A 12090-nucleotide genomic window follows, 5' to 3' on the forward strand; every position below is an offset into this window, starting at 1 on the left:
AAATGTAACACGCATTGTTTGTTTAAAAAGGAGAGATAGGGTAACCCCTGTAACGAGAGCCTCGTCAGTCGAACATCTCCATTGAGAAAAAATCCGGAGGTCACAACCCAGAGAAAAATATTTGTTGGTTCAATAAACATGGGATAATAACTCACAAACAACACAGATATGCTAATGTCAAATCTTGTCTGCAAACATGAACAACCAGTTATATTTATATAGCGCATTTAACATGATAAAATATCAAATGGTGCTTCACAGGAGCATTATAAAACAAAGTATGCCAGCGAGACACAACAGGAGATATTCAGTCAGATGGTCAAAAGCGTGGACAAAGAAATAGGTTTGAAGGAGCGTCTTAAAGGAGGGTAGCGAGGTGGAGAAGCTGACAAGTATAGGGCGGATGTTCCAAAACTTCGGGCCTGGGCAGCTGAAGGCCCGATGGCCAGTGGTGTAACAATTAAAATGAGGGATGCAGAACAGGCCAGCATTAGAGGAGTGCAGATACCTTGGAGGATTGTGTGACTGGTGGAGATTACAGAGATAGGTAGGGAGCAATACCATGAAGGGATCTAGATACAAGATTTTGAATTTTAAACTCGAGTCATAGCTTGACTGGAAGCCAATGTGGATCAGTTCAGATACGGACAGCTGCGTTTTGGTTGACCTCAAGTTTACCAAGAGCAGAATGTGAGAGACCAGCCAGGAGTATATACAAATCTATAATTGAAAACATGTCTCACTAATGGTGCCATGAAACTACCATCAGTATTTTTTTGTAACACACTGTCTGGTTCACTAATGTCCTTTAGCAAAGGAAATCTCTTGTTCTTAAATGGTCTGGCCTGCACGTGACTCCAGCTCCAGACCCACAACAACGTGTTTGACTCTTCACTGCCCTCTAAAATGGCTTAGCAAGACATTCAGTTGTCAAGGGCAATTAGGAACAGGCACCAAATGCAGACCTTGCCAGCGACACCAACATTTCATGAAACACATTTGATTTAAAAAAAGGAATGGTCAAGTTTAAAGGTACCAAAAACACGACTGAGCGTTTCAGCAACAAATGAACTGAGACAGGGGGAAGTCGGGCACTGTTACTGAGGTGGAAAAAGGTGGCTGCAGTGATGGTACGAATATATGGGTAGAATTTCACTTCGTGGTCAAATAAGACACCAAGGTTGCAAACAGACTGTCTTCTGATGATGGGTCACAGAAATGAAACGTCAACTTTGCTTCTCTCTCCACAGATGCTGCCAGACCTGCTGAGTTTTTTATTTCCAGCTCTTTTTGTTTCTCTGTCTTAATATCAGATTGTTACCAGGGAGAGGGATGGAATCGATAGCAAGGGAATGGAGTTTCGAGCAGGTAGTGAAAACAATGGCTTCAGTCATCCCAATATTTTATTGGAGGGAATTTCTGCTCATCCAGTATTGGATTTAGCAACAGTAGAGGAGTGGAGAGAGGTCGTGGTGAGGTAAACCTGATATCATTCTTTGAGAAAACAATGGAGATGGTTGATGTGGGTGGTGTGATTGCAGTTATATATATCGACATTCAAAAGGCGTTTGATCAAATAACATTCAATAGACAGGTTAGGAAAACTGAGCTCTATGGATTAAAGGGGCAGTGGCAGTATTTGACATGTCGCTCCAATACACTGCTTGTGACCCCTCGACCTCATTTTGGGTAATCTGTGACCCTAGGTCAGATCTTACAGTGGTGTAGGAGAGGGAACACACAGGGCGGGATCAGAGCTTGGTTTATGAGAAATAATAAACTCAGTTGGCCATGAGCTATCATTTCTGGGAACAATAGGACATTTGGAAACAGAGATAACGTTTATAATCTGTCAAACGCTTGTGGTTATTGCTAAAACAAGCAAGGAAGTTGAGACAGAGGGAAAGAATGTATACTGAAACACGTGTGATCATCGTTGGACTGGTTAGGGAATGTTTCGACAGAAAGGGAGTTTAATCTTGGTCAAAAGTGCCTGTTCATCGCTAAGAAAGGTTGGGAACTTTGAGCTGGTTTTGAATTAGTAATGCCAGAAGCACAATGTCATTAGAATATCACAGGGAACAGATAACCTGGCATAGAAAAACAAGCAAAAAATGCGTCTGGGGAGACGGACAGCCTCAAGAATTTAAAGGAGTATGAAGGGAATTGCGATTTAATTCTCGATAGAATGTATGAGGACGTCCAGAAATTCTAACTTAAGCTACAAAAAGGCAATGCTAAGCTGGGCTATGAGGCGCACCTGTGTGACTGATGGGTAAATAAATGACACAAAGAATTGAAGGAAGAGGTGTACAAGATATAGAATGAAAGCAAAGGTTGTCAGGAGAGCATTTGTATCTTGCACTATCACTTACTCTGGGAACATGAGCCACATGATGGAAGACATTATCAGCAGAGGAAATTAGAACAAATACTGGACCAAAACATTGAGTTATAGACATAAGACATCAGACTAGACGAGGAGTGAGAAGAACGGAGGAGGGGCTTTGAGAGAATTAGACCAGCGTTAAAGCTCTGCCTCCCCTGAAGCTGACCACGTCCGGAGTTTAGTTGAAATCCGACAGTTTCAGATGCAATCAGTCAACAGTGGGGAGAAGTGTCTGTTGTCTCCAAACACAAAGTGGGATACTCGGTTCTTTTTGGGATGACATGTTCGAGAGCCTCCCAACCTCAGCTTCACCTCCGCCATAAAGGAAACAGAAAGATAACTGGGAAAACATCAGGGTGTGTTGCAACCGGGAACAGAGCTACAGGCCATTCTAAAAACAAGACTGACATAGATGAGGTCAGTGAGCAACCAAACACAGTCACTAACAGTGAGGGAGATGTCACCACCATAACCACACATAGGTCCCTTAACCCCGTTGATGCAAGGGCTGAAAAGCAGGAACTGGGAATGGTGGATATGAGCAACAGTTCTTTCGATATTATACCAAAGTGTTTTTTTAAGCCACGTACTCTGAATTGGAAGGGAATGACCTTAAACAAGTTCTCCTGGCCTCAAGTTCCGTGAAGTTAAAACAAGAGAAAAAGCAGATCATTCTGGTCAAGAGCACGATAGAGGGTATAAAGACTGACAGGTGGGGGGTGGGGGTCGCTGGGGACAGGAAGCATTGACGTCCACCAGGTCCTGGCCAGTGTCAAACACTGAGAGAGAGACGGATTGACAGCTGCATTGGTGGCTGTCACATGGCTCGAGTTGGAGATGAAGCTGTATCCCTGGTAACAGAGGCAGAAAAATGACAAGCGCTCTTTTGATTTGTCAGGCCCTGTAGTAACAGAGTACACATGGGATGGGCAGAAAAACTGACAAACATTCTGTGTATCGGTCAGTGTGTGTGTGTGTGGTTTTACCTTCTGGAAGGAGATAAAGATGAAGAAAAAGTCAAGAAAGATGAGAAGACCACAACCAAGCTCGCTTTCCAGAAATTCTACAACAGACACTGTGAAATCCACCGTGCCACTTCATCTTGTTTCCTGTATTTGAAGAAAGCCTGTTAAAAATAATTCTCAAAGTCGCCTGAAGCGAACTGTTGTCTGGTAACCTGTCCGTGTGTGCTCAGAAGGCAAACTGTAGGCCTGTTTGGAAAAACACATCTAATCTGCTGTTTCCTTCAAAAATGAGCAAGTAGTTAACCCAAATGCTATTTACTGTAACAGAGCTCAGATCTAAAAAAAAATCCCGTTTTTAAAGCTGTTTTCGCTTAACCTGTGTATATATGTGTGTGAAGGGACTAAGGTAAAAAGGAACTTTAAAATTTGGTTAAGATGGAAAGGGGACTGGATTGCTGGATTTTTAAAATTTTGATCTATGTGCTGGTGTTTTCTTTTGCAGCTAGTTAAGTCTTGTTTTATAATAAACTGTTAATTTTGTTGTTTCTTAAATACATCTCGTTAGTGTGTTCTGTTCTCGGGAAAATAGTGTATCTTATTGACTGTTTCAGTAGGTGTATTTTTTTTAATGTTGTGACCTGTGGAGAAGTGCAACTGAATTAACAGTGCACTCTTCCCGCCTTGTTCATAACACAAGGAAGAAGATATAATTCAGGGAATGGTGAAAGTGGAGATAATTCAGACACTAGAGTTTAAAATTGATGGGAGGAATTATTAGATAGACTGTCTGTACTTAAAGTAGATAAAACGACAGGGCAGGATGAGAAGAATCCAAGAATAACGTGGGAAGTGCGGGTGAAAAATTTCAAGGCACTGGCCATAAATCTTCAGTCTCCTTTCGTCTCGGGGTGGTGCCAGAGGACTGGAGAATTGTAAACGTTACACCTTTGAGTTAAAACGGGTGCAAAGATCGGCCTAGCTACTGCAGGCCACTCAGTTTAACTTAGGTGGTGGGGAAACTTCAATAAATAATAATTCAGGGCAAAATGTATCGTCGCATGGAAAAAGGTGAGTGAATGATGGAAACCTGTCATGGATTCCTGAAGGAAAAATCATGTTTAACAAACTTGCTGGAGATTTTGATGAGGTAACATGGAGGGTTGATGAGATCAATGCTGTTGATGTGGTGTACATGAACTTTCAAAAAGAATTTGATACAATGCCATACAATAGACGTGTGAACAAACTTATAGATCATGGAATAAAAGGGAAAGTAGGAACATGAAAATGGAATTGCCTGAGTGATGGGAAACAAGGAGTATCGGTTAAAGGATGTTTTTTTCAGGCTGGAGGAAGGTTTGCAGTGGAGCTTCCCAGTGATCAGTATTGGGACGACTTGATTTTCCTGATATATATTAATGATCTGGACCTCTGGCACAATTTCAAAGTTTGTGGGTGATGCATAGCTTCCAAACATTGCGAGCTGCGAGGAGAATAATGTAGAGCTGCAAACGGATGTGGACAAGTTGGTGGAATGGGAAGTTAGGTGACAGATGAACTTCAACACAGAGAAATGTGGAAGTGATTCAATTTGGTAAGAAGAAGATGGAAAGACAATATAAAATAAAGGGTACAATTCTAAAGTGGGTGCAGGAGCAGAGGGACCTAGGTGTATATGTGCATACATCATTGAAGGTGGCAGGACACGTTGAGAGATCAGTTAATAAAGCATATGATATTCTGGCCTATATTAATAGGGTAATAGAGTACAAGAGAAAGGATGTTATGTTGAACTTGTATAAGATAACAGTTCGGCCTCATCTGGAGTATTGCGTCCAGTTCTGGGCTAGACACTTTAGGAAAGATGTGAGGGCATTGGAGCGAGTACAGAAAAGATTCCCAAGAATGGTTCCAGAGATGAGGAACATCAGTTATGAAGAAAGATTGGATGTTTTCCTTGGAGAAGGGAGGCTTAGATTAAAGCCTGGCTACTTGACCAGACCCGACGAAATAGGTCGGCTTCGGGTTGGGTCTGTCTTTCGAGTCCAGCATTTGGGCTCGGGTCGTGGCGGCTGGACGTGAGAAGGGTCACTGACCCGAAACGTTAACTTTGCTTCTCTTTTCACAGTTGCTGCCAGACCTGCTGAGTGGTTCCAGCATTTCTTGTTTTTATTTCAGATTTCCAGCATCCACAGTATTTTGCTTTTATTATTATGGACGTGTACAGTGCTGCCTTGCTCTGGGAAGTAATATTTAACTGAACATTCAGGTCAAGGTGGGAAACGTGCAGTCTCGACTCCGCACTCTGCAGTGAGCCAGTGAGCGATTCTATGACGTCATCGCACGCTCATGCTGTCGCTTCCATGCATGGAAAGGTGATTCCACACTACAATACACTATGGATATAAAACGAAAGCTGTCTACTGGAGAATGCTTAGCAGTGGAAATTTCTGTCGCCAGAAAAAGTAAATCTTCCATTGGGAAACATATTAATTTTGTTGTTTTTCGTTATCGTAAAATTGCAAGTGGATTTGTACATTGCAAATCTTACAAACTTATACAAAAATATGACAGCAAAAAGATTGGAAATTCATTTTGGCAGCAGCACACTGATAAATGTTGTACTCAACCCGCAGCAAGGCCATATCAGTTGGACCTAAATTCATTTACACAGACGAGCGGGGAAAAAATACATGCTCAAAAGAAATCTGAAATTACAAATCTCTGTTGTAAGGATATTCGACATTTCTGAGCTGTCACTGGTGAAGGGTTTGTTGAGCTCGCACAAGAGCTTATCAATATGGGTGCGACATACGGTCAAGTATCAGCATCAAGTGTGTTACCAAATCCAAGTACAGTTTCAAGAAGGTGTCGTGATGTGGCCAAAGGAAAGAGAAATCAACTAATTTCTCAGATTACTGACATACTGAAGGATGTGAATGTGGGAATGACAACTGACATGTGGACGGACGACTACAATAAAATCCATTGTATGTCGATAACTTGTCATTACATCACAGCCATTAATATTTATTGTGAATAGTTGGGGCCAAAGCACTGATTCCTGCTAGCCCACTAATCACTGCCAGCCACCCAGAAAAAGACCCATTTATTCCTACTCTCTGTTACCTGTCTGTCAATCAATTCTCAATCCATGCCAGTATATTACCCCCAATCCCATGTGCTTTAAGTTTGCACACTAACCTCTTATGTGGAACCTTATCAAAAGCCTTCCGAAAATCCAAATACACCATATCCTCTGATTGACCAGTATCTATTCTGCTAGTTACATCCTCAAAAAACCACCAGTAGATTTGTTAAGCATAATTTCCTTTTCATAAACCCATGCTGACTTTGTCCAATCCCGGTTTTGATTTCCAGGTGTCCTGCTATCACATCCTTTATAATAGCCGATAGCATTTTCCCCACTACTGATGTAAGGCTAACTGGTTTGAAATTTCCTGTTTTCTTTTCGCTCCCTCCTGTTTTAAAGAGTGGGGTTACATTTGCCACATTCCAATCTGTAGGAACTGCTCCAGTGTCTGTAGAATTTAGGAAGATGACCACTAATGCATCCAATATTTCCATGGCCACTTCCTTTAGTAATCTGGGATGTAGATTATCAGGCCCTGGGAATTTGTCGACCTTTATCCCCGTTAATTTTCCGAGTTTTTTTTTACTAATATTGATTTACTTCAGTTCCTCCCGCTCATTAAACCTTTCGTTCCCTAATATTTCTGGGAGGTTATTTGTGTCCTCTTTTGTGATGACAGAACCAAAGTATGTGCTTAATTGTTCTGCAATTTCTTTCTTCCCCATTATAATTTCCCCCGTTTCTGAAAGTAAGGAACCTTTGTCTTCACTAATCTTTTTCTCATCACAAATTTGTATTAGCTATTAAAGTCAGTTTTTATGTTCCCTGCAATTTCACTCTCATATGCTGTCTTCCCCCGCTGAATCAACATCTTTGTCCTCCTTTGCTTTTTCTGGCAATTTTTTATGCCTCCTCATCCAATCACAGTTGTCAGTCTTTAGCAAATCAGATTCATGCCACGTGACATCATGAAACATCTGAGGGTATTGGATACGGGAAACGCTATGGACCTGACAATATTCCAGCAATAGTACTGAAGACTTGTGCTGTACAACTTTAACACCCCCAGGTAAGCTTTTCCAGCACTGCTACAATACAACAATGTGCAAATTGCCCAAGTATGCCTGCACACAAATCCAACCCGGCTAATTACTGCCCTATCAATCTACCCTTGATCATTAGCAAAGTGATGGAAGGAGACAGTGCTATGAAGTGGTACTTGCGCAGCAGTACCTTGCTCACTGAAGCTCAGTTTGGGTTCTGACAGGGCCACGCAGCTTCTCACCTCATTACAGCCTTGGTTCAAAAATGGATAAAAGAGCTGAACTTAAAAGGTGAGGTAACAGTGACTGCCCTTGACATGAAGGCAGCATTTGACTGAGTATGGCATCAAGGAGCCATAGCAAAACTGAAGTGAATGGAAATCAGGGATAAAACTCTCTGCTTGTTGGAGGCATACTTAGCAGAAAAGAAGATGGTTGTGGTTGTTGCAGATCAATCCTATCAGCTCCAGGACATCACTCCAGGAGTTCCTCAGGGTAGTGTTCTAGGCCCAACCATCTTCAGCTGCTTCATCAATGACCTTCTTTCAAACATAAGGTCAGAATGGGGATGTTCGCTGATGATTGCACAATATTCAGCACTAGTCGTGACTCCTCAGTTAATGAAGCAGCCCATGTTCAGATGCAGCAAGACTTGGGCAGCATCCAGGCTTGAGCTGATAAGAGGAAAGTAATATTCATGCCACACAAGTGTCTGACAATGACCATCTCACACAAGAGAGAATGTAACCATCTACCCTTGGTGTACAATGGTACTGCGATCACTGAATCCCCACTATCAGCAACCTGGGCATAACATTGACCAGAATCTAAACTGGACCAGCCACAAATTACTCCCGCAAGAGACGGTCAGAGGCGAGGAATCCTGTGGCTAGTATCTGACCTCCTGACTCCCCAAAACCTGTGCACCATCGACAAGGCACAAGTCAGGAGTGTGATAGAATACTAGCCACTTGCCTTGATGGGCGCAGCACGAAGAAAATTCAAAAAAGCACGACAAAATGTCGGACAAAGTAGCTCGCATGATGGCACCCCATTCACCATCTTCAACATTCACTCACTCCCCCACCAAAGCACAGTGGCAGCAGTGTGTACCATCTACAAGATGCACTGCAGCAACGCACCAAGGCCCCTTAGACAGCACCTTCCAAACCCGTGATCTCTACCACCTAGAAGCAAAGGGACGGCAGATGCATTGGAACAGCAGCATCTGCAAGTTCCCCTCCACGCCAGAAACATTCCTGACTTGGAACTATATCACAATTTCTTCACTGTCACTGGGTCAAAATCCTGGAACTCCCTTCCTGACAACACTGTGGGTATCCCTACCCCACATGGACTGCAGCAGTTCAAGAAAGCAGTTCACCAACACCTTCTCAATGGCAATTAGGGATGAACAATGAATGCTGGCCTAATCAACGATGCCCACATCCCATAAAGGAATTAAAAAATGCAACATCCTCTTGCACAGTAACATCCCTAAGTAATACAATAGCCCAATCAGCAGAACAGACCACGGCATTGCAAAAGCATCCTGCAATACAACAGGCTCTTGCAGTGCAACAGCTCCTTTGAGTCCAAGAGCTTCTTCCAGTGCAATTGCTTTTCCAGTGCAAAGGTTCCACGCAGCGTATCGTCCCTTGTACTGAGCCACATGCAATGCAATGGCACCTTGCAATGCAAGATCCCTTGCAATGCAAACCCTCGTAAAGTGCAACAGCCCCTTGCAGTGCAAGAGCCAGTTGCTGTCGAATAGTGCCTTGATTTGCCAAATCGAATTGCAATGCAATAGCTCAGAGCAATTCAATTGTCCTTTGAATAGAGCAGTCTGTGTCAATGCAAAAGCCTTTTGCCATGGAATAGCCACTTGCAGTGAAATAGCAATTTGGACTGCAATAACCTCTTGCAATGCAATTTCCCATGCATTTGTGCAGTTTCATGCAGTGCATTAGTCCTTTGGAGAACAATAGCCACATGCAATACAATACCACATTGCATTGCAATACTCCCTCAAAATGCAATAGCATCTTATGTTGGCAAGGCCTGTGAGGTAAGTAATTAGGAAAGCTAATACAATGTTATCATTTATTGCGAGGGGAATTGAATACTAAAGCAGGGAGGTTATGCCTCAGCAATCCAGTGCATTGGTGAGGCCACATCTGGAGTACTGTGTACTGTACGGGTTTCCTTATTTAAAATAGGATGTAAATGCGTTGCAGGAGCGACAGATAAGGTTTAACAGCCTATTCCCTGGAAAGGGCGAGCTGCCTTATAAGGAAAGATTGGACAGGCTAGGCTTGCATCCGCTGGAATTTAGAAGAGCAAGAGACAACTTTATTGAAACATATAAGATCCTGAGGGGTCTTGACAGGGTGGATGTGGAAAGGATGTTTCCCTTTGTGAGATAATCTAGAACTAGGGGTCACTGCTTAAAGATCAGGGGTCGCCCATTTCAGACAGGATTGAGGAGATTTTTTTTTCTTTCAGAGGATCGTGAGTTTTTGGAATTCTCTTCCTCAAAAGGCGATGGAAGAAATGCCTTTGAATATTTTTAAGACAGAGGAAGATAGATTCTTGATAAGCAAGTGGGTGAAAGGTTACCGGGGGTAGGTGGAAAAGTGGAGCAAGCAGTTTAGCAATGAACTGATTGAATGGCGAGCGGGCTCGATGGGCCAACTCCTGCTCCTAACTCATGTGTTTGTTATTCTGTGTGAGAAGCAGAGGAACGATTCAGATCTGTGACGATTCTTCAGAAGGTCAGGGACCTGAAATGTTAACGCTGCACCAATCTCTCCAGATGCTGCCTGACCTGCTGAGTATTTCCAGAACTTTCTGCTTTTATTACTCGTGAAAGAAGGATTCTTTTTACGAAACGCAGTTTCGGAGGCTGAACTGCTGCATTTGTTCTTCACGACCTTCTCAAGTAACCTCACAAAACAGTGGCAGCAGTGGGATTCGAACCCACGCCCCTAACGGGACTGGAGCCTAAATCCAGCGCCTTAGACCACTCGGCCATGCTACCACATAAGCCCACACTGTTTCAGATGGCTGAGGGTTTAAAGTAGTTGGACCGCGAATCTATTGACCTCTGCACGCATTGGTCTGAATTCCACCCTCATCGTTACTGTATTACAGTATAGCTGTGTTTCCATCATTCCAACACGTGAAAGAATCTTGCATCTGAGTCCCATTATTCCGAAAACCATAATGGGGGCGGGGTGGTGGGCTGTACTTTGGTATTGGTTACATTTCTGTCTTACTCTGTTTGCTCAAAGCAGAGAAGTCCTCAGAATTGGATGTGTCACAGTTTTGCAGCCCCTCAGTCCGAGGCTCATCTGGAACTTGGCCTCAGAGCACAGTTTAACAGTGGAGTGGAGACACTGCGGCCTATTGTGCCTCCACAGGCAGATCGCCTGCGGTCGAGGACCAGACGCGGGCCTGCGTGATGGAAATTGGAGGGAAAAAGGAGGGGCACCAGGGAGGTTCAGCGGGGAGAGGAACAATTTCCTTCTCTTCTTCAGTGTTCCCTTTAGGGACCCAATGTTTATAAATGGAATGCAAAAGCCTTGGTTCGCACGGTGCAAAGTCCCAGTTTCTCAGACATTTGTTGAAGGTTCACTGAAACTGAGGAAGAAACTGGCTGACACCCTCCGGCCCCAGACACTGTGTCACATCCTCGGGGCTCAGACACTGCTTCACAATCTCGTAGCCCATAAATCTTGATCACATCCTCAGAGCCAAGGTGCAGTGTCACATCCTCGGCTACCGACAGTGGTTTACATCCTGGTATTCCAGAGACCAGTTCACATCTGGGTCCAGACGCTACTTCACATCCTCGGTGCTCAGAAGTTGCTTCATATCCTCGGGACCAGGGAATCCTGATAGGTTCAGCCCGCTTTATGAGGGTTGAAACAAGGATAACGTTCCAAGCAACGCTGATGCCTTTGCACAAATCATTTCTGCTGATTAGCATTGCTGACCAGGAGCCAGGATCTGGGATCAGAGCGATACTTTCAAATATGATTGTCTTGTCTACCACATTCGTTCCCCGGCCCTTTTGTTGGAGAGAAAGGGTTCGTCTACAACACAGACCGATAAAAATAACACAAAGTATCAGACAGAATGTAGTGTTATAATGTGGTCCGAAATGAGGATAGGAGGGGATATCCTCCGAATTGGAATACGCACAGGTAGGGTTTACAGGAACGTAGAGGACGGTAGAAAGGAATATGGACGAAGTGGAAGGGAGGAATGTGGAATGAGTGGAAATTTGGGATTTAGAAGAAGTGGAAGGATAGTATTTGGAAGGAGGAGAAAGTGGTTGTCAGTAGTTTGGATGTGCAAGGACATAAATGGCAGGGTTTGGATGAGGGAAAGTAGGATTATTGAAAGGCGTAGAGAGGGTTGTGGAGGAGCTGAAGGGAGTGGTGTGGCAGGAGGGAGAGTGGAGGTGCAGAAGGTTGGAAGGGAGGGATCTACATGCAGGGAAAGGGAGGGATGTGGATTGAGGGGAAGTGATGGATGTGGATGGAGGAGAAGGGATGGATAATAAGGAGAAAGGAAGATTTTGTCGATGAGGAG

General features: G+C 43.6%; 1 non-coding gene across 1 annotated transcript; it reads right to left on the reverse strand.

Moving 5' to 3' along the window:
• Positions 1-10449: 10449 nt before the first annotated feature.
• trnal-uag (transfer RNA leucine (anticodon UAG)) lies at positions 10450-10531 on the reverse strand. Its single transcript has one exon. It is a non-coding gene; the product is annotated as a tRNA-Leu (tRNA).
• Positions 10532-12090: the final 1559 nt, after the last annotated feature.

Source organism: Heterodontus francisci, chromosome 45 (genome assembly GCF_036365525.1).
Source record: "Heterodontus francisci isolate sHetFra1 chromosome 45, sHetFra1.hap1, whole genome shotgun sequence".
Lineage (NCBI taxonomy): Eukaryota > Metazoa > Chordata > Chondrichthyes > Heterodontiformes > Heterodontidae > Heterodontus > Heterodontus francisci.